This window comes from Podarcis bocagei (genome assembly GCF_964188305.1).
Source record: "Podarcis bocagei genome assembly, chromosome: 10".
Classification (NCBI taxonomy): Eukaryota; Metazoa; Chordata; class Lepidosauria; order Squamata; family Lacertidae; genus Podarcis; species Podarcis bocagei.
In genome coordinates this window covers 9,072,046-9,092,620 of record NC_138135.1, presented here as the reverse complement: position 1 = coordinate 9,092,620, position 20,575 = coordinate 9,072,046, and the positions used below count along the sequence as shown (strand labels likewise).

The following is a 20,575-nucleotide window of genomic DNA, read 5'->3' as shown; positions in this document are numbered from 1 at the left end:
GCTGTTCTTGCATTAATATGTTCCTCCTCCTTTTTCTCCTTTAGCGTATGTGTCTTTGTGAGTTTTGGATGTGCCATGTTAAGCCTGCTTTCAATTTCTTAAACGTTTCCTCAGAGTTCACATTGCAAGACCCATAGAACAAAGCAAACTTTGAAGTAGCATAAGAATATGCCAACATGACAAACCACAATTACTTTGTCGTGCATCTTGTTATGTTGGCATAGTAGTTTAATTGAATTCCTTGTTAATTAGTGCTGTATGTACTAGTGTTAATTATTATTTGCTTACTACAATCAGCAGTTTACTTCTTCTCAGAAAAGCGGCATGCTTCCGAGTTAATTTACTGAGTTCGTGCACTTAAAGAGTGGTTATATCATTTTTGTCCAAAAATGTGCTGCTGCTCTTTAATGTGAGCAAAATTCACTCTAAACTATCTAGGGTTTCAAACACAGAGTTTGAACTAACAGAAATTATTGGATCCCTCTTGTTGCTCAGAAAATCAAATAAGATAGCTGCCTGTTGTCCCATTACAGACTTTTCCTTTGATGATGATGATGATGATGATGATGATGATGATGATGATGATGATTTAGTTATACCCCACCCATCTGGCTTGGTTTCCCCAGCCACTCTGGCTTACAGCATATATAAAACATAGGGAAATATATAATCTGAACAATACATTCAAATATAAAAGTATTGCAGCAGCATCTACACTTGCACAAAGTTATTTTTATTATGCTGTGGAATCTCAACAAAAGGGCTTTTCCATGCACCTTAGAGTACTGTAGTCTAAAGAGGCGGTTACCCGGACCTGGATCACAACTGTCCAATCCCAGTTAGAGTTGCAATTGCTTATCGTCGCTGTGGTTTGAAATTGTCATTTTATTCCTTTTGCTGTCAATTTTATGGTTATTTTATGGCTATGTGGATCGTATTCTTCTTCTCCACCTTGGGAACCTCATATTGTAATGCAGATTTTAAAATCATATGAAGAAGCATAAATATTTTGACTGTTATATTTCAAAACATTTGATTTGTTGATGGTGTTAATTCCATTCTTTTAACATTGTTAGAAGTGGTATATGCCTAGTTGGTCGTTTGTGGTAACAAAATCCTGGTGCTTTTCCCTCTTCCATGTTATATTCTTTCTTTTCTACACATATACTAAGAGCCTTATTGACATTCTGGTCATCTCCTATCTCAGCTCCTTCATGCTGATCTTCCACCTTGCCATGCCTCCCTTTCCAGGTGATTTAGAGAAGACATTTTCTCATACTCACTTTGCTATGTTTGTATTATCCCATCCTCCTTTGTCAGCTTTTCTTTGCTTCTGTGCATCTACCCCTCTCAGTCTCTCTGCCACAGCTGCTGTCCCTCTATTTGACTCTCCTATATTTTTATTTTGTGTTTAACACAATGTATGCAACACTTGACTGTACTACAACCTCTAAGCAGTGTACAACTCCTGACTCCTCTATTTCTCCACCCACCATCTATGTCATTCCCAGTACTCTCCCACCACTCCCATCTTGTCTGTTGGTTGTAGGTTGCAAGCCTTTGGATAGGGACTAAGGGGTGATCCACACATACCACTTTCCCTGCTCTTTCCAGGCCCAGGTCTGTGCTTGAAAGCTTCATGTCCAAGCATTTCTTTCTTTTTTCTTCTTTTTTGCCCTAGAGCTTTCACTGCAAAAATCTGCTCTTTGGAGCTCAATTGGAGCAAACATCAATTTGGACTTTCAGCGGAGTGACATTTGCTCTGATTGAGCTTTAAAGAGCAGGTTTTTACAGGGAAAGCTCTGGAGCAAAAAAAAAGGGGGGGTTGCTCAGACATGGAGCTATAAAGCACAAACTATGCCTGGAAAGAGCAGAAGAAAGGTAAGTATGGATAAGCCCTAAGTTACATCTCTGTTTTGTACAGCACCCAGCTGTATAAGGAGACCCAGTGTGGTGCTGCTGGGGTAAGACTTAGACTAAGGAGACTGAAGGTCAAATCCCTGCTTAACCAAAAAAATTATGGGGGACCATTGGTCTGTTGGACCTTCTCAGCCTGCCCTTCCACCCATCGTTGTGTGGATGAGATTGGGGAAGGAAAATTCTGTAACCTTAGGTTCTTCAAAGGAAAAGCCAGGTAAAGTTTTGTAGAAACTGTTGCAGGGAATAATGGAAATATGTTGTTGGCCCTTTGGCATGGGATTGGCACATAAGCAGGGTGAGTGTGGCATAGACAGGAGCAGTCTCCGAGTTTGAGGAGACACCAGTGACATGGTGTTGATTACTGCAGATTGGGGCTTGGAGATGGTGGTTGGAATGCTATGGTCTGTGTTGGAAGAGCAGAAACTGTTGCTGCACAATTAAACTTGCCTGGCAAAGGAAGAAAATCTCCAGATTGAAAAGGGAGTAGTGAAAGGGGAAAGCAGATATGGCCTTAGGAAGAAGAAGAGCATTGAGGGAGGGAGGGAGGGAGGGAGGGAGGGAGGGAAGGAAGGAAGGAAGGAAGGAAGGAAGGAAGGAAGGAAGGAAGGAAGGAAGGGAAACAGACAGCTTGAGAGCCTTGTTCTCTTCTAGACCTCCCCTCAGTTTGGGAGATGCAGGGCTCCCTTCTACTGAACCAGCAGAAAGTTAGGGCTCATCCTGACTACCTTTTGTACCACACTTCCTAGGCACAGCTCAGCGCTTTAAAGCTCTGTGGCTGATCAGTTGTGGGCTGCAAAATCGCAGTAAAGCTTACTTCTCCACCCCTGTTTCACCATCACAGTATATTCCAATGGAGCAGCTGCAGGAGGCAAAACAGGAGACCGGTTGTCCCATTTAGTAGTTACTTCATTTCCACTTCCCGTGGAAGTGAGCCCCAAGGCATGCTGGGTAATTGAGCGACTGTTCTGGAACTTGCGGTTCCTCCTCTCACCGCTACCTCCCAGGGTGGCAGCGGGATTGGTCAGCGTTCTGGGTGACCTCATCCAGCAAGAGAAGAGGGTGAAATGGATTGGTAATTGAAATGTGAAACAGTTCCCAGTCCTACCAGCCACTTGAACAGAGACAGAGATTGATTAGCGTCCCCTTTCTCCTAATTAATAACAGAGGAGAAGTAAGGTCTAACCGTGCTGTGCAGTACTGCGAAAATAAGCCCCGTAAGCGGTTGCGGTGGCTGTTTGGGTATAATTGTTTCATTAGTCATCTAATAGTTTTGCAGACAGCTTCCCCTTTCATGTCATATCTGCGCTGTGATCCTCCTCCAAGTCAGCAGAGTTGGGAGCAGCATGGATGTGGTTTTAAATATCCATCACCCGCCTGCCCCCCCCTTCATGCAAGCAGCAGGGAGAGAGTTTGAGGAGGGGGTGCAGGAGGAGGGGTGCAAAAGGAACAAGTTGTTTAATAAGACAACAAGATTCATTCACCAGCTTGGCACAACAAAAAGGGTCCTTTTTAATATTCTGGAGCTAAATTAGACAGCAGAACCAGCATAGGCCTCAGGCTTTGACATGTGTTTTATAATGACAGTTAATTAGATGTTGTCTACTGCAATCATAGGCTGTCATTTCTAATACATGTCTAGAAACTTGAAGGACAGGAGAATCACCCTTCTTCCTCTCCTCCACCCTGCCAATGGCTTTCCCCCTGAAAAGAAATCAGTTGGTAAAATTAACAATGAATATATGAAGTGTTAGTTTGACAATTAATCTAGACTCCCTTTTGCATGCCAGCCAGTGGGGCTCCCTTTAATCAGTCTCTTTCAAGCTGCTTGTGTGCTCTTGGGGATAAGAGTACCTTGCAGCAAGGCAGGGTATTGTGCTGTCCCCACCACACCTTGTTCCCAGGTTTGTTACCTGTCATGGAGTTTTAAAATTCAGAACCATTGAGTCCAAAGAAATCTCTTCCAGTCGAACTCCACTTCTGCACAGTCATAGGGCAAAGAAGTCATTACCATTGAGATTTTGGCTTAAAACCATTCAAATTCCAAAACAATTTTGCCATCAGTCATGCTCATATGTTTCCCAATTCCCAACCATTTTTGCTATTTTTCCTGTGCTTCAGAGGAAGAGCTAGCATCCTATTTTGATATGCTCAAGGTGTTCCCAATACATGGAGCGAAACCTATTCCCTCTTTTCCTCTCTCCCCTGGCAGGCCACATTGAATTATGACTAGCCTTGGAAATTTGTTGGTGCAACCAACAAATGCAACAGATGCAACCAAATCGTGGGTCTAGATAGGCCTGCAAAAACAGAACAGTTTTCAGCAGGCATCAAAAAAGGCAAACACAGAATGGAAGTGCAGATTGCACAGAGGGAAGTGATCAAATAAGAACATATGGAGTAAGGTGATCTCTTCAACTGGTCCCAGTCTGTAAAGGGCTTTATGTACCATTTGTAACACCTTGAACTTACTATGGTAACAAACTGGCAGCCAGTGCAGTTCTTTGAGCACAAGTGTAATATGTTAACAGAGTGTTGCGGTATTTTGCATTTTCTGGAAACAAGCACAAGGGATGCCCCATGTAGAGTGCATTGCAGTAGTCCAGTCTTGAAGTTACCAATTCCTAAACCGCTGTGGTCAAGCTGTCTTGGTCCACGAACAGATACAGAGGTTTTACTAGCTGAAGCCTATGAAAGACACCCCTAGCCACCAAGGCCACTTGAGTCTGCAGCAGCAAAGCTGCATGCAGGAACATCCCAAAGGTGCGTGCCTGCTATGCGTGCCTGATATGGAGGCAACTTTGTATTGTTCCATGCAGCAAGCATTATTCCACAGAAAACTGCTAATATGCAGCAACTGGTTCAGACATTGCACATCTTTTCTTTTTTGCTCCTTTGCAATATTGTGGACAGAAGTCCATGCGACAAGTTCCTTCATGCAAATAGCTAATGTGGTAATAGCCATTGCACAAAGCAATTTAAAGAAAATTTCCCCGTGGCAACCATAATATATAATTTAGCTTTTAAAGTAGTAAAATACTGTATAGCACCCGTATCAGTCATGGAAGCAAAGAACTGTCTTGATTCGAAAACAGTTGGATGCAGCATTGACACCTCGATTGGGTCCAACTAAGGTTAAGAAAAGCCTTTAGTGGAAATGTCAGCCAGAGTTCTGAAGGCTCACCCTCTCCCTTGTTCTTCTGGCAGACTCATAAAGACAATAGGCATTAAGAGGCTGGCACAGTGAAGCCCCTCCATATGGCACTCAGAAATTTTTAGGAAGCTGTTCAATAGCACAGCATATGCCAGTCTCCTGTGACCAACATGATTATAGCAATAGAGCATTGGACACCATTTACAGCCCTAAAATTCTGGAAACATTACGTACCTGTGAGTTAGCACATCGGGCCCATCAAAATATATTTTGCTGGATCCTCAAGTTGTTGCTCCTTAGCTATTACTAATATTGTTTCTCTTGTTCAATCCTGGTCAATTTTTCTGCAAGTGTGCCCAAAATCTAGTCCACAGTTTTGGATTGTGCCACCCTATCACCCACTATAGTTCATACAATACCTCACTGTCCCTTGGGTTGATTTACCCTTTGATCTACTAAGTCCGTGGGGCTATCCAGACATTAAACCACCAGCAGCAACCTCCCTACCTCTGGAGTACATGCCACAAATTGCCCCTCCATGCCTAAATTCATAGAATAGGCAAGAGAAGAACCTTGCACCCAGCTCCTAAACCATTACGCTTGTTTGCATATGCGCCCTGGAGATTCTCTTTCTCAGAAACCAGACCATTAGTCATCTCAAGCAAGGTCATAGGAAAATAGGAAGCTACCTTATACTGTACTGGACCATTGGTCCATCTAGCTCCGTTTTTGGCAGCAGTTCTTTAGGGTTTTAGGACAGAAGATGTTCCCAGCCCTACTGGGAGATGCTGAGGATTGAACCTAGTGTCTCCTGCAGGCAGTGCAGATGCTCTGCCACTGAGCCATGGCCATTCCTCACTGTGTAGTCAAGGAGTACCACGCTGTTGGCCTACAGTGGTACCTCGGGTTACAGATGCTTCATATCAGGGAACTGCCATCAGCTCAGAGGCGAGAAGTGGAAGGGCAGCTGGATTACAGAGAGCCTCCAAAGATCGTGTGAAGCAGCACTTCCTCAGCGGATGAAGGAAGCCCCGCCTTTAGTGGGGAAGAGCTGCACGGCTTGGAGGATAAAAGAAAGAGCCAGGACACCGTGCCTGAGCAAAGCGGGGAGGAGGGAGCTCCCCCTTTACCCAAGCCTTCCCTGCGCAGTAGGCTTTCACGCAGAGAGGGGAGGCGTTGGCTGGGGGTCAAGAAACTACTCTGCTGGGGAAAGTTTAAGGACCGCCCACTCTCAGATTCTGCTAGTGAGTGAGCAAGACATGGAATAGAGGCATTCTGCATTGTAAATGTTTTGCACCAATAGTAAAGCCTTTGAAAAGACCAGTGAGGGATCTTGCCTGATCGCTCTCAAGCAACCACACCGATAGGCATAACACTTCAGGTTACAGACTCCACTAACCCAGAAATAGTACCTCGTGTTAAGAACTTTGCTTCAGGATGAGAACAGAAATCTCATGGTGGTGGTGCAGCGGCAGCGGGAGGCCCCATTAGCTAAAGTGGTACCTCAGGTTAAGAACAGTTTCAGGTTAAGAACAGACCTCCAGAACGAATCAAGTTCTTAACCCGAGGTACCACTGTATAAGGCTTTTGCTTCACCATGGACCTTTGCCCTCTCCCTCAGTAGGAATCCCAGCAACTATACAGAGCCTCTCAAACTGCGGCACTGATCCTCTACTTCTTTGTTACTGATCACCACTTCTCCCGGACGGTTTCAACATCTGCTGGTATACCATTCCCATTTTCTGTGTGTTCTTATGTATCCTGCACGTTGCGGGCCTTACAGTCGCACACACAAACCTAACAAACTACTGCTTACACCTTAATTGCTTCATCTGATCCCTTTATTAGTCTGTAACACGATTTGCGTTCTGTCAGAGACACTTCTGTTTAATTTAAATAAAATGCTAACAATATTCTGCTCCTAATTTATCCCCATCTGGGCCGCTTTTGAGGCTTATAAGTAGATTGTTACGGTATTAATTATGATTTCACGGCAAGGACCGTGTTCCTCAGTAGGACTGATGGGATTGTGTCCCCCACTGTGCTTTCAAACAAGGAATCTACATTCATCTCTGTGAAGTTCCCTCCCCCCTTCAGAAGATTTGAAATAATGGAGGGGTGATGAAGCAATCAAGCCCAATCCTATTTACCCATCCCTGCGAGTGTAATTCACGCATCACCGGGCATAGTCAATGGAAAATTACCTTGGGAGTTTAAATTTCCATTCCAAAGTTGCATTATAAAATTATTGTTTTCATGTTTCCTGATGGGCTACAGGATGTGTGTGTGTGTGTGTGCGTTTGTGCGTGTTGCCTTTACAGACACTGTGAAATTTCTATCCACTTAGCATTTCTTCCCTTGCATGTATGAGTAAAAAGTTGAAATGCAGTGGTTAGAATTTCACAGTCTCTGAAAATGAGCCATTTAAAAATTATATAGTCAATGTAGTTCCTACTTGTCTTTTTTTTAACCTCTTGTCTGGATGTTAACTACTAGGTTTAACCTTTTTTTAAAAAAGCCTTGCCTCTGAGGTCCAACCTTAAAAAAGTTTTGATTAAGTCATTTTATTAGAATCCCCATGGCTTATGAGAAAATCAGCTTACAATACATGATCATGATAAGGGCAAAGGAACTGCTGCAGGACTTGTTTTTCATTTCTTTGGCACACTGACAACAAGGCCAGGTTCTCACTAACATCATGTAAACTGGCAAAAAACTGTTCTGGGACTCTGTCACATCAGCCTGCAAAAGGGTGGGAGGAGATCACATATCTATATGTTTCCTGGAGGCGGTGATGTTTGCTACACATATGAAAACTCAGCATATCAATGCAAGGCAGGATAGGGGAAGCTGGGTAATAATTATTTTTTCATGCACAGAAAATCTGTTTCTTTCTTTTCTTTTTTTAAGCAGGAGCAATCTCTCCTATGCCTTTTTTCCACACAACACATTTCAAAATGGTTGACGAACAGTTTTACCAACATACCTGCTGTTTCTATGAAGGCAGTCAATATTTCTTCAAGCAACCTTCAAGGGAATGGGCAACACAGTATTTCACTACTGTACTTTCCCCCAAAGGTTCATAGTTCTTTCTGTATTATATAATATAGAATCCTGTCCACTGAATACAGGACAAGATTCAATAATTTTAAGTTACTAGGAAGTCATTCAAATTGTGCATTCTTAGGACTGAGCCAAACTGCCTAAAGGACGTTGTGAGATCGTCCACCTTGATGCTTTTGATGACTAGACAAGCAATTTAGGAGCAATAAGATGTATATTCTCTTTTAGGACAGGAGACATGACCTGGATAATATGCTAAAATCCCTTCCAGCCACACTATTCTATGGGTACAGATAGCAGTGTATTCCATAATGCACTGAACATATCATAAACCTAATTGTCAATTGTAACTGGCCACAGGCAGATTAGAATTGCAGATTTTCTAAGAGCTGGGCTGAAGCTCTTGTGAACCACTGCATCTCTGTAGAAAACCACTGTCCCTTCCTTACCCTTGTGCAAATGTCCCCTTTCTGCTAGCAGACTTTGGACCAAACTAAATGTGTGCAGCTGCAGCCTGATGGTATTGAGCTTGAAAAACGTTGGAGAGAGAACAGTTAAGCTTGCAGAAGCAATTAGACTCTTAACACTTCCTCTGTCTAATGTTACAAAACATTGTATCTAATGTTGCAAACTGTCCCATTTTAAGCGGGGCATCCCAGATGGAGAAAAGCCGCCCCTACTTCTGATCTTGATCCTGGATATTCCATTCCCTGGCTGTGCCAGAGCGCAGGACCAAAAGACAGGTGTGGGGTTTTTTGTCCTGCCCTGTGGTGCAAGTCAGTTGGCTCAAAGCAGAGCATGGAATTAAAAAATGGAAGAAAAAGCTTACTTTGCCCCCACATGTTGCCATGTTGTTCTTCTTCCTCCTTCCAGAAGCTGCCTTCTGGGTGTATGTCTATCCCTTTCTCAAAATGACTTTGAAAAGGTGCTGTCTTTTTTTGCAGAGCTGAGTTGTTGTATATAAGATGCAGGGTAACCCCTTATGCAACAAAGCACCTATAACAGGCATATGCAAACTCGGGGCCTCCAGATGTTTGGGACTACAGTTCCCATCATCCCTAGCTAACAGGACCAATGGTCAGGGGTGATGGGAATTGTAGTCCCAAACATCTGGAGGGCTGGAGTTTGCCTCTGCCTGACCTATAACATGCAGCTTACATATAGGTCCTGTGAAAATGCAAGCCCTTTTCTCCTCCTCAAAGGCTCTGGCCCTGCAGATGGGCACAGGGATTCCTCCAATGTGTGATAGTGGTTTGCAGGTAAACCGTGACTGTAGAAATACCAGGATTAAACATGGCGAAGAGGGGACAGAAACTGGAACCTTGGAAGTGGAGGAGACTCTCTTTTGCTGTTGAAGTGAAGTGGAGACTTTTAGACTTTCTTCAGAGACCTGAAATAACTGGAGGCCACATTCCCCAATTCAGTGTGATCCTGACAGTGCATGTTACTAAACAACAGGTAGAATGATAGCCAAATTTCAACTCCGATTTAAGCAAAAGATTTTTAGAACAGAGCATTGCCCTCCCCCGCCCTAGGGAAAGACAACAACTTTAGCTCCTGGTTTGTCTTTTCATTTACAGACTTCCCCCCACTCCGAGGCATGCCCAAGCAATATGGCATAGTTTGTGTTCTCCATCTGGAGAGCTGTGAGCGCCGGCTGGTTCCAGCCATACTTTGTGCTTTCTTCCTTTTGAGCCTGTAATTAAAACAACATTGCTGAGCTTTAAATGTGTTGGTAGTAAAAGTTAGGAGGCTAAAACGTACCATTAAAGGCAAAAAAACTGTTACTTGGTATTAAAAAGAAGCACAGGCCACTATGCTGCCACCGGAAAGCCACAGAGTAGGGTAAACCTCAATTGATGATTATTCGTTTCTAAGAGATTTAAGGGTTGAGTATGTTATGATGCAGGGGCAGCAGGTTAGGGGGCCCCTGAAAGGGAGGTTTTTTTAAAAAAACACTGTGGAAAAATGTTAATAAAGCTAAATATCTAAATGACTGCAATAAATTAACGTACTATATTTTTTGGAAGGTTGATTGTGTGCTCTGGATATGTTAGTCAAAGTGGTTGTGTGGTTGTCATTCTCAGTTTACATGTCTGAAGTGTTGCGAGTTCAAGGCTTCCTTATTTTGGCATCTCTGATCCATCCCTTGTCATTGTCTTAGACAAGGTCCATTGAGTTGCTTGCCAACCTACTATTTCTACTACTACTACTACTAATAATAATAATTTTCTTATTTTTACTCCGTCCATCTGGCTGGGTTGTCCCAGCCACACTGGGCGGCTTCCAACACATGTAAAAACATAATAAAACATGAAACATTAATAGTAACAATCTGATCCAATATAAAACGTCACAATAACTTTGAAATAAACAACTTGTATCAAACAAAGCAACATTCAGCAATCTATCAGAATCTAATAGTAAACAGTAAAATTAAACACCAGCAAATAATTGTTAAAGTTTACACTTATCAACCACAATAAAGAATTACCAATCTGTAACGATAGAAATAACAGCAAATTGCAATGCATGAAATACCATGTAAAAGGAAATATGTAAAAGGATCAAACTGAGACTCAAGGAATGCTCATGGAATGCTCTTCTCCCTCTGAAGAGGCTTTGCTGTGGCTTCCATCTGATGTAGATTAGCCTCAGTAACTGCATTTCTTGTGCATTCTGTAGTACTTTTACTCTTTACAGGGTAAGTAAGGCCGTGCATCACTCTTTATTCTTTCTGAACAAGGAAAGTGGTACCATGAAAGACATGCCCTTGATTCCTGCTGTTGCAGCAGAATGTTTCTTTTTTCTGCCTAGTCAGTCACCAGAACCACTTTACATTAGGACTGGCCTTACTTAAGAAAATCCCAATTTTGTCTCATTCATAAATGAAACCTCATGGGCATAAGGTTAGATCAGAGACCCTTCTGTTGCAGTTCCTGGATCATTAGTGGCAAACATGAGTGGCAGCATTCCCCAGTTACCGCAGGAGACCCACTGAGTATGGGATTTGATTGGGCCAAGACACTGCTTACCAAGCTGTGCTCTAAAGAAGATACTATGTGAGGCATAGGGAACTTGTGGCGCTGCAAATGAAGCACAACTCCCACCATTCTTGACAATGGCCTGTGCTGGCTAAGACTGATGGGAGTTAGTGTCCAACAACATGTGAAAATGCGCATTTTCTGTATTGTAAGTACATAGCAAAAAACAGATCAAAGGCCCATGTGGTTCCACCATTCTTCTTTTAGGGCACAGCAGCCATGAAATTAAAAGACGCCTGCTTCTTGGGAGAAAAGCAATGACAAACCTAGACAGCATCTTAAAAAGTAGAGACATCACCTTGCCAACAAAGGTCCGTACAGTTCAAGCTATGGTTTTCCCAGTAGTGATGTATGGAAGTGAGAGCTGGACCATAAAGAAGGCTGATCACCGAAGAATAGATGCTTTTGAATTATGGTGCTGGAGGAGACTCTTGAGAGTCCCATGGACTACAAGAAGATCAAACCTCTCCATTCTGAAGGAAATCAGCCCTGAGTGCTGACTGGAAGGACAGATCCTGAAGCTGAGGCTCCAAGACTTTGGCCACCTCATGAGAAGAGAAGACTCCCTGGAAAAGACCCTGATGTTGGGAAAGATGGAGGGCACAAGGAGAAGGGGACGACAGAGGACGAGATGGTTGGACAGTGTTCTCGAAGCTACCAGCATGAGTTTGACCAAACTGCAGGAGGCAGTGCCCGGCATGCTCTGGTCCATGGGGTCACGAAGAGTCGGACACGACTAAACAACAGCACACCTTTGTGCACATTTGGAACTTCTTTTTTGCTTCCTTAGAATTTCATCCATTTGTTCCTTGTTGTATGATGGACCACTGTTACTTTCCTTTAAGCAACTTGCACCTATGTTGAAAAATTTGCAAATTATATGACTACTGCTCCACGGCTGCTGCTTTTCTAGATTTGGCAAGAGTTCGGTCTTAAATTCAGTCTGCTTTTGAATAAACATACGAGGAGAGCCCCTCTGGTCATCATCATCAACTTTATTGGTTTAGCATGTGCTGCCTCCTAGGACAAGCAATAAAATTTGATGGTGATGCTCAACCTCCAGACTTTGCTGGATGAGAGGCCTGCTCAGCTGAAACTGTAGTGTGGGGCGCAGCTGTTTGCTTTAGATGGGTTCCCCCTCCCTCCTTAAAGCACAATATTGCTCAGTGCCATTGAGCTGCGTTGTTCTGCCAACCCAATAATGAGTCTGATCAAGGTTCAAATAGTACTTGGCTCAAGCATAGCTTAGCTTTAAAGTGAAAGATGGATTTTGGATTTGGGGAGTACATGTCTGCCGCCATCCAGCTGTTTCATGTGCCTAAACGTCAGATGCAGTTCCCACAATATTATTGTTGTTTTATTACATTTGCATACCGCCCTTCATTCAAAGTTGCCAGAGTGGGTGACAATAGAAAAAACAAAATGAGAATACAAAGCACATAATTAATAAAGAGCTAAAATAAAAAAGATGGTCATGCTGCTGATGTTTTGGGTTGTATCCAGTGCTACTCCTACTTAGAAACTGATGGACCTGACAGGTTCATTAATTTCAGCGGGTCTCCTCTGAGTAGCTCTTTGACGAATACAACCATTTGGACGTATTTCTCCAGGGTGGAGTTGCAATTGGATTATATCTTGATTAAGACTGATTTTGTCGTGTAGCAGCATTGAGCAGCTGCTGCTAGCAGCATCAGATTCCGAAGTACTTACCATTTTCCTTCCTCCAGTATTAACAAATAGGACTCCAGTGCTAGAGAAGAGAGAGTATCGTTCTGTTTCAAATGTGAAAATGTCAAAGACTAGCATTGCTTCCAGTTTTGTGGTGCATATCAAAGTTGAATCTAACACCGTAATATAACCTTAATCTACTTCTTTAGCTCCTAGGATACCATTTTTCTTGCTTTGGTACCAGATCTTCTGAAAATGTTAGAATTTCATTGATGGCTTCCAATGCAAGAAAAATGTATAGATTTTTGATAACCAAAATATAAAAACCTGTGCTTTCCAACTTTGAAATGCAGTCCCACAAACATTTTTAAAATAATAATAGTAATAATAATTTTTTAGTCCCACAAACATTTTATCCTCATGAAAGGAGATGGTTAATTCTCTTCACTTTCCCCCCGCTATAAAGAAGTGGTCTCTAATATAGTACTCCATTTTTGTGAATTCACCTGCTCCCTCCTTTCTCCTTTCGTCTGTGCTCAGAGATGTAACACGGGGCTCTTTCCAGTTATGGCTTTTTATTTCACTGGAGCTCTGAGATGTGGAGAGTGCAGTCATGGCCACAGGCAAAGCTGTTGTGCTCAATTCTGACTGTAACCAGCTATGGAACAGAATTAGTCCTGGACTCCTATATTTCTCTAAAGAGAGTAGCCAGACTCTGATCCAGTAGAAACCAAATTAATGGACATAACAGCAGCAGCATTGCGTCATCATCACACAGGGAATCCTCTGCTTGTTCTGCGTATTAGAAGAAGTAAACCAAGACAGTCAGGTTGGTCAAAGGATTAGCTTCTGTGAATAATGTTGTAAATTGGGTGGTGCGCTTCCTGTTTTGCAGATCAAATAAGCAGAGTTGTCGGTCCCTTAAGAAATCCTTCCTGCGTCCAGGGGTATGTGTACCTCTCAAAAGAGAGGCAGCTTGCTTGAGAGCTCTACCTCCAAGTCAGTGTGTGTCTGGTACTTGGGTGATGTGGAAAAGAGGTGCACGATGGTGCTCTGGTCAGACCTCACCTGGAGTACTGTGTCCAGTTCTGGGCACCACAGTTCAAGAAGGACACTGACAAACTGGAACGTGTCCAGAGGAGGGCAACCAAAATGGTCAAAGGCCTGGAAACGATGCCTTATGAGGAACGGCTAAGGGAGCTGGGCATGTTTAGCCTGGAGAAGAGGAGGTTAAGGGGTGATATGATAGCCATGTTCAAATATATAAAAGGATGTCACATAGAGGAGGGAGAAAGGTTGTTTTCTGCTGCTCCAGAGAAGCGGACACGGAGCAATGGATCCAAACTACAAGAAAGAAGATTCCACCTAAACATTAGGAAGAACTTCCTGACAGTAAGAGCTGTTCGACAGTGGAATTTGCTGCCAAGGAGTGTGGTGGAGTCTCCTACTTTGGAGGTCTTTAAGCAGAGGCTTGACAACCATATGTCAGGAGTGCTCTGATGGTGTTTCCTGCTTGGCAGGGGGTTGGACTCGATGGCCCTTGTGGTCTCTTCCAACTCTATGATTCTATGATTCATTGCTGGGATGTGGGTTGGGAATGTTTATGTGTGATGCAACAGGCATCACAGTGGTATGCTAACTACCCCTCTGGCATTTTATCCACTACTTTCTATTCATATTAATAAGCTGTTGGTTACAAAAGCAAGCAGCGACCCTGCATTCCTCAGCCCCAGATGTGTGAGCGTGAGTTGAGAAGGGACCACAGAAGGTGTTGGAGCTCACTTTTAGCTGTGTTGGTATGCTGGATGCAGCTTTCGTCCCTGCCCTCTGGCATTTGCCCCTCTGGAGCTTTCAGTCGACGAACACCTGATTGCATTGATTTCTGCGCTCCTGTGCTGCGCATAAGCGGCTAATCAGTCAGTTGAACGATAATGAAAGATCTTGCCATCTGTCGGCTTTATTTAATGGAGTGTCAGCACATCCCAAATAGGAAATAATTGGATTGACAGACACACAGCCAGTTATTAGACTGTTTGTTATCTGATTAGAAAAGGGGGGCATGAAGTGGGAAGGGGGAGCAGCAGGCAGGGGAGCTGGGAGCAATAATTGAGTTGATCTGATCATGTCTGGCACTGAAGGCATGTGTGGCCCACCATGGAGATGGTTGGCAATTCAAAGTTCCCCAGCCCTTTTGAGTTTGTGCAATTTCCATTTCTTCTAAATGCATGCGTAGAGAATTTTGTTTGGACCACATTTTTCAGGAAATGACTCTAATTCACATCTCCCAAACTAATACATTGATCAGGAAATAATTATTTTATAGTTTTGACTCAAAAAGCATTATCAAAAGGTAGAAAACAAAAATCCATATTTGAGACTAAAATACAGTTACAAATTGAAATAATTAAATGTTTTGTTTTAAGTACATCTTTACATGCGGGGTTTTTTTGTACAGTTTAGTTTTAAGAAAACAACAGTAGATTAATGAGGAAACAGGACAGAACAGATTTAAAAATAAACACATGTGAAACTGACCTATCCTGGAAATAGACCATTTCAGCCATCCCTCGATGCCCAACATGTTGTTATGGTCCATTCTCATTGAACGCCGGCTGCATAATGATGGCTCCCATTTATAAAGATGATGCAATATCTGACACGTTAAAATGGAGCCCATTACTAGAACAATAAACAAACTAGGAAACAGAGCAAAGCAATTTCAAGGGAAAGAGAGAGCCATGTTTTTGGCTGCAGCCTTTCATACGATGGGCATTAACTTCACAGTACATTGAAACTTCTCTGTCCAAAGTCAGTGGACATGACTTACAATCCATCACTCATCTCCCTGAAGTCTGTCTGTGGTGGGTGGTTGACCTTCTTTATTATCTTTTAGGTCATCTCTTACTTCTTTTTCTTTTAATCCTCCCTTTGATACATGCATTTCTTATTTGGTTTTTCATGTTGAAGTTACTCAGCTATGTTTTGGTAGACATAGAAAAAAGTACCTACAATTCACCAATCATTAGTTTTTAATAGGCATTAGGGATATGATCACATGGATGCCAAAAAGACCAACCCCCAGCTTCCATACAACACTAATGCAGTGAAGTTGTGTAACACACAAGTGTGAGGGTGGGAATGTTCTGGGGATTGAGTAAAGTCAAGGATGTGGTTGTGTCTGCCCACAGGCAAACAATTGTGCTGCTTCTGGCCTGTGGAATAGGTTCCTGATGCACAGCATCTTTGCCAGTTTTCTCCATATTTGCCAGTTATCTACAGAAAAATCATCAGTTTGTTTGTATGCGCTAAGTTTCCTCTTAATGGTGTTTACTGACAATAATATAACTAGGGCAATGCAAGATCTCTGAAGGATTAAAAAGCCTATGGTCTCATTTTCTTAGTTTCTCCACCATTGGTCTTGAGCCCTCCATTTGATCCTTGATACTGACATCTTGAATCATACCAGTCACCCAAGGGGTGCAGTGATGGTGCAGAGGGCAATTTTATTATTATTATTTATTATTGGGGGCAGGAATTGAGTCTGTAGCAAAGGGAGGGTGGGATATCTAGGTTGGATCTTGCTAAAGTCGCAAGGCACTGATTTCTCTGTGCAGGCTCCATTACTTCTGTAATGAAGCTACCTCTGACGCTACTTTCAAAGAGTCTTAGGAGGAATGCTGCTAAAATAGAAGCCATTTGCTCTGGCACCTGGGCTGCAGCCTCTTAATGAATATTTCCTACGGTAGGAGAAGTGGACCGAAAACTAGCTTTACCACGAGCCAATTCCTTCTTTTTATGAAGTCCTTTCATGCTTCAGTGCATGTGCTTGACTCTCATTAAGGCTAACTGAAACGAATTGAGCGCATGGGGAGGGGAACTGGGCCATCTGCTGGCAATGCTGTGGGGGACATTTTTGGTAGCATTGAGCTACAGGTAAGAGGAAGCTAATAAGGCTGACATCTTCAATAGATCAGTGTGATGCAAGGACTTGGGTATGGAAGGCACTGGTTCAAACACTTATTTAGGCTATGGAGAAAGTATTATGGTGGGCCAGATCCCTTTCTGTGAGTACAGCTGTTCACTTTTTCCTTTAGGGTTACGGAAGTTACTTCTAAGATTGATAGGTTCAGACCGAAATGGCTCCCCGGTGATCACTTGCACCATTGCAGCTCTTAGAAGGAGTGAAGCCCTCTCTCTTTCTACCAGCCTGGCTAGGCCAGGTGCTTGACTGTTCACCTTTCATGGATTTATTTAACCCTATTTTAAACCCTCTTCATGTTAAATCTGTGTCTGTGCGTATTCAGTCAAATATTTACTTGATATTGGGCACAGCAGCCCAAGAAAGATCCATTGTATTTCAGTCCCATTAACATCTGTGCTCTGTGTGGCATTGTGTTTTTTCTTGTAGCGTGCTTGCTGTCTTAGAAGTTGCATGATGATGACAGTTTGTATCTTTGAAAACCTCAGTGCTCCAAAGCACTTGAGTTTAGTTGCTACTCAGTTTAGCTAGAATTGCCATCTCATGTTGCTCCCCAGGCTCCACTTTTGTTCTATGCATTACAGATGTTTATTGTTGCTAATAATATGATAGCTCAGCACTCCCCTGGTCAAAGGGAAAGGCTGTAGTTAGAGATTTGTCTAGAAAGATGGATGAATTCTACTGCAGCAGTTGCCTTGACACATTATACTACTATGACTGTTGGGTCTACAGAGTTTCTTTAAAGCAACTCTTAGATATACGCAACTTGGGCTCATCACTGAGCCTCTGAATATTGGCAGCTTGCATTTGACACCACAATCTTTGGATTCCTTCTGCTGCTTCCTGGGCCTTTTTCAAAACAGCCAAGCCTTACCTTGCCACTTCCTGACCTCAGCTCCCTGACCTCAGCTCTACTCCTTATTCAGGGCACTTGAGAGAAGCACTGCTAACAAAATGTGAAATATATGTTTAATTAACAGCCAACCAACCAACCAACCAACCAACCACTGGATAAAATCAGAAAACAACAGTTACAAAAAGAAAGCACAAATGAATACAGAGTGCAACAGCAATTCAATAAAACAGATGTACTCAAAATAATATGCATCCTTCTCACATAAGGAAAATCATCCTCAAGGAAGAAAATGCCCTTGAAAAATCAAAGTGGTTCAGTTTGAAGCTAGCTTGAAGAGAAATTGTCAAAAGTTCAAGTTGTAAACTTTTAAGTGTTAGATTTGTCTGAGCACTTGGCTCAGTCCTCTGTTTCAAAGAAATCTTTTTCACACGTGTGAGCAAGCATATTACAAAAGGAGGTGGCAGCGTATCTATAATATATATTATAAAATATAGCATTATACCCTTTATCAATCCCTGACTCCTCTGTCCCCAGTCTAACATAGATTGCAAGCATTCTGAGTTGCTTTTATGTTCTGTTCACCATCTAACATCATTGGACCCATTAAAAATTGCCAGCAGGTTTGTCTTGGACACTCAGTAGGGCAAATTATTGGATGTAGGCCATGTGGACCAGGGAGACTTGGAAAGGGGTATACCTCAGTGGTAGAGTACCCGCTTTGCATGTGGAAGGCCCCGGGTTCAAACTCTGATATCTCCAGGTAGGGCAAGGAGAGACTTCTGCCTGAAACCCTGGAGATTACTATCAGCCCTTGTAGACAATACTTGTATCTGAATCCTTGCTTAGCCATGAACATCTCTTAGCAGCCTATCTCCTGTCCTATCTACCTCACAGGGTAGCTGTGGGGATACGTCTTGTGTGCTGTACCCCATGCATCTTGGATAAGAAGTTGGTTATACCCATCATGGCTGGATGGTGAAGTAGTAGTCACCTCTAGTCTGGTCTGATTTCATACGTTGTATGAATGTTATGAGCCCCATGGGGATTTCTTGGCAGGATTTATCAGAGCAGGAGGAGGAATGGGATGGGAGCACTGAGACTGTTGGCAGGGAGCATCTGAGTAGTTCCACTAGACAACTTCCTTGTCCTGTTGGTGGCGGATGTCCCAGCAGAGGAGGGAAAGCCGAGTAAGCCAGCCCCATCCCACCTCCTGGGAGTGAGTTTGCTCCAGCAACTGGGGAGGGGCGTGAGCTTGGGTCACTCAGTGAGTCAGCTGGGCAGACTCAGACCCTGTCTCCAAGGACATCCCATTGGCTGTGGTGGCATACGTAAACCCAGCCTATTCACGAAGTGCCCTCTTGCTTGCTCAGCCCCATCACTTGGGAGGAGAAATGTCTGTGCCCATCCCATGCTTCCAAGGGGTGTGCCAGGTGTTGGGACAATGTCTTGGTTTGTGCCAAGGCCTGTAGCTTAGAGCTCTACTTTGAACTTCTGAGCTGTGTAACCAGAAACTATATATGTTTAAACCATGCGGTGGAATTTGTGGGAAGAGTTGAGCTGAAAGTCCTAGTTCTGCATCCGAGGGAGAGTGATCCACATGGATGCCAGCTCATCCACAACAGCCCAAAATGGGTTGCAAGCATACATGGGCAACTTTAAAGCAAGGTGTTGAATTCAGAGTATTGTTGGTTTCCTTTCAGCGTTACAGTAGGAAAAGCTGGAGGCTGAATAGAATGAGAGCTGCTAAGGGGGAGGGGGAGATTTGGGAGCACACAGTGCAGACAGAATGGTTTATCTTTCCATACACCGAAGTATTTGTCACCAGCTTGTTCTTAAAAGCAATATCTGTTCTGTAATAAGTGATAATACTGTAGCCCAATTCCCTAGTGTCTAGTTTCCCTCTTCAAATGCTGTGCATTTCTCCTTTTAGTACCTCCTCAATGACTGTGTCTTCAGTAGCAAATGATCTCTGGCGCATCCAGTAAGGTGGATGCTTTATGTTCATTATATGCATTAAGCTGCCTGCATGTTTAATCGTCGGCATCCTCTGACACTTTCAGAGCTTCAGTAAGATATCTTTTCTGCCAAGAAAGGGAGGGAGGCTGCAGGAGATGGTGTAGGAATGGGATGAGAAAGAAGCTTTCATCAACTTAGTTTTGCCAAATGCAGCTTTGTCCACTTGAAATGGCTGCTGTACTTTTGGAAGAGAAAAAGAGCAATATGGTGTTTTCATTCTACACAAAGGGGACCATTAGCACTTTGGCACTTCTTGGATTGGACGTAGCCATTATAAAATGCTTAGATCAGTGTTGGACTCAGCTGCAGCCATTCAAGGGCCATGAGCTGACAGAATATTTTAAAGACATGCCAAGGACTATCGTGTTTCCATAAAAAGCAGAACTCCTTGATATTCTGGGTTTGTAAATCCACTTAATCATTATCATGAAAGGAGCATTATCCTGAAGTTAATACTTTTGCTTCTATCTGCACAACCAAGGAACTCCAGAGAGTTTCATCCCACACACGTTGAAGGGTATGGGCAGTAGCGAAGGCAGCCAGGAGGGAATGACCCACACAGGGTGGGGGTCTGTAGGGCATCAATGTTTTATGTTGGCTTATGGTCAGCACAAATAGGTGGCTGCCCTAAGAAAAAGCTTGACGACTTTGATTTCCTCAGGAAAGCTCAAGAACTTTGGTCCACCCAAGGTGCCGGCAGGGGTTGCTGCGCTAGGGAATGTTAAATGCTATTTGCCTTAAATAATAGTTATAGTCTTGTTCACAGGATCATATAGGTAAAGGATGCCTCTTGGGTTTGTAAGCAGTTCAAAAGCTGAAGTTATGTTCAAGGGTTTTTATTCCAGGGTAATGGATCGTATGAGCTGCCCTTTGGTTAT

At 43.1% G+C, this 20,575-nt stretch overlaps 1 protein-coding gene across 1 annotated transcript in view; it reads left to right on the top strand.

Moving 5' to 3' along the window:
• The window catches only part of EXOC4 (exocyst complex component 4), a 353,985-nt gene that overhangs the window by 251,090 nt on the left and 82,320 nt on the right, over nt 1-20,575 (top strand). The window lies entirely within an intron of this gene.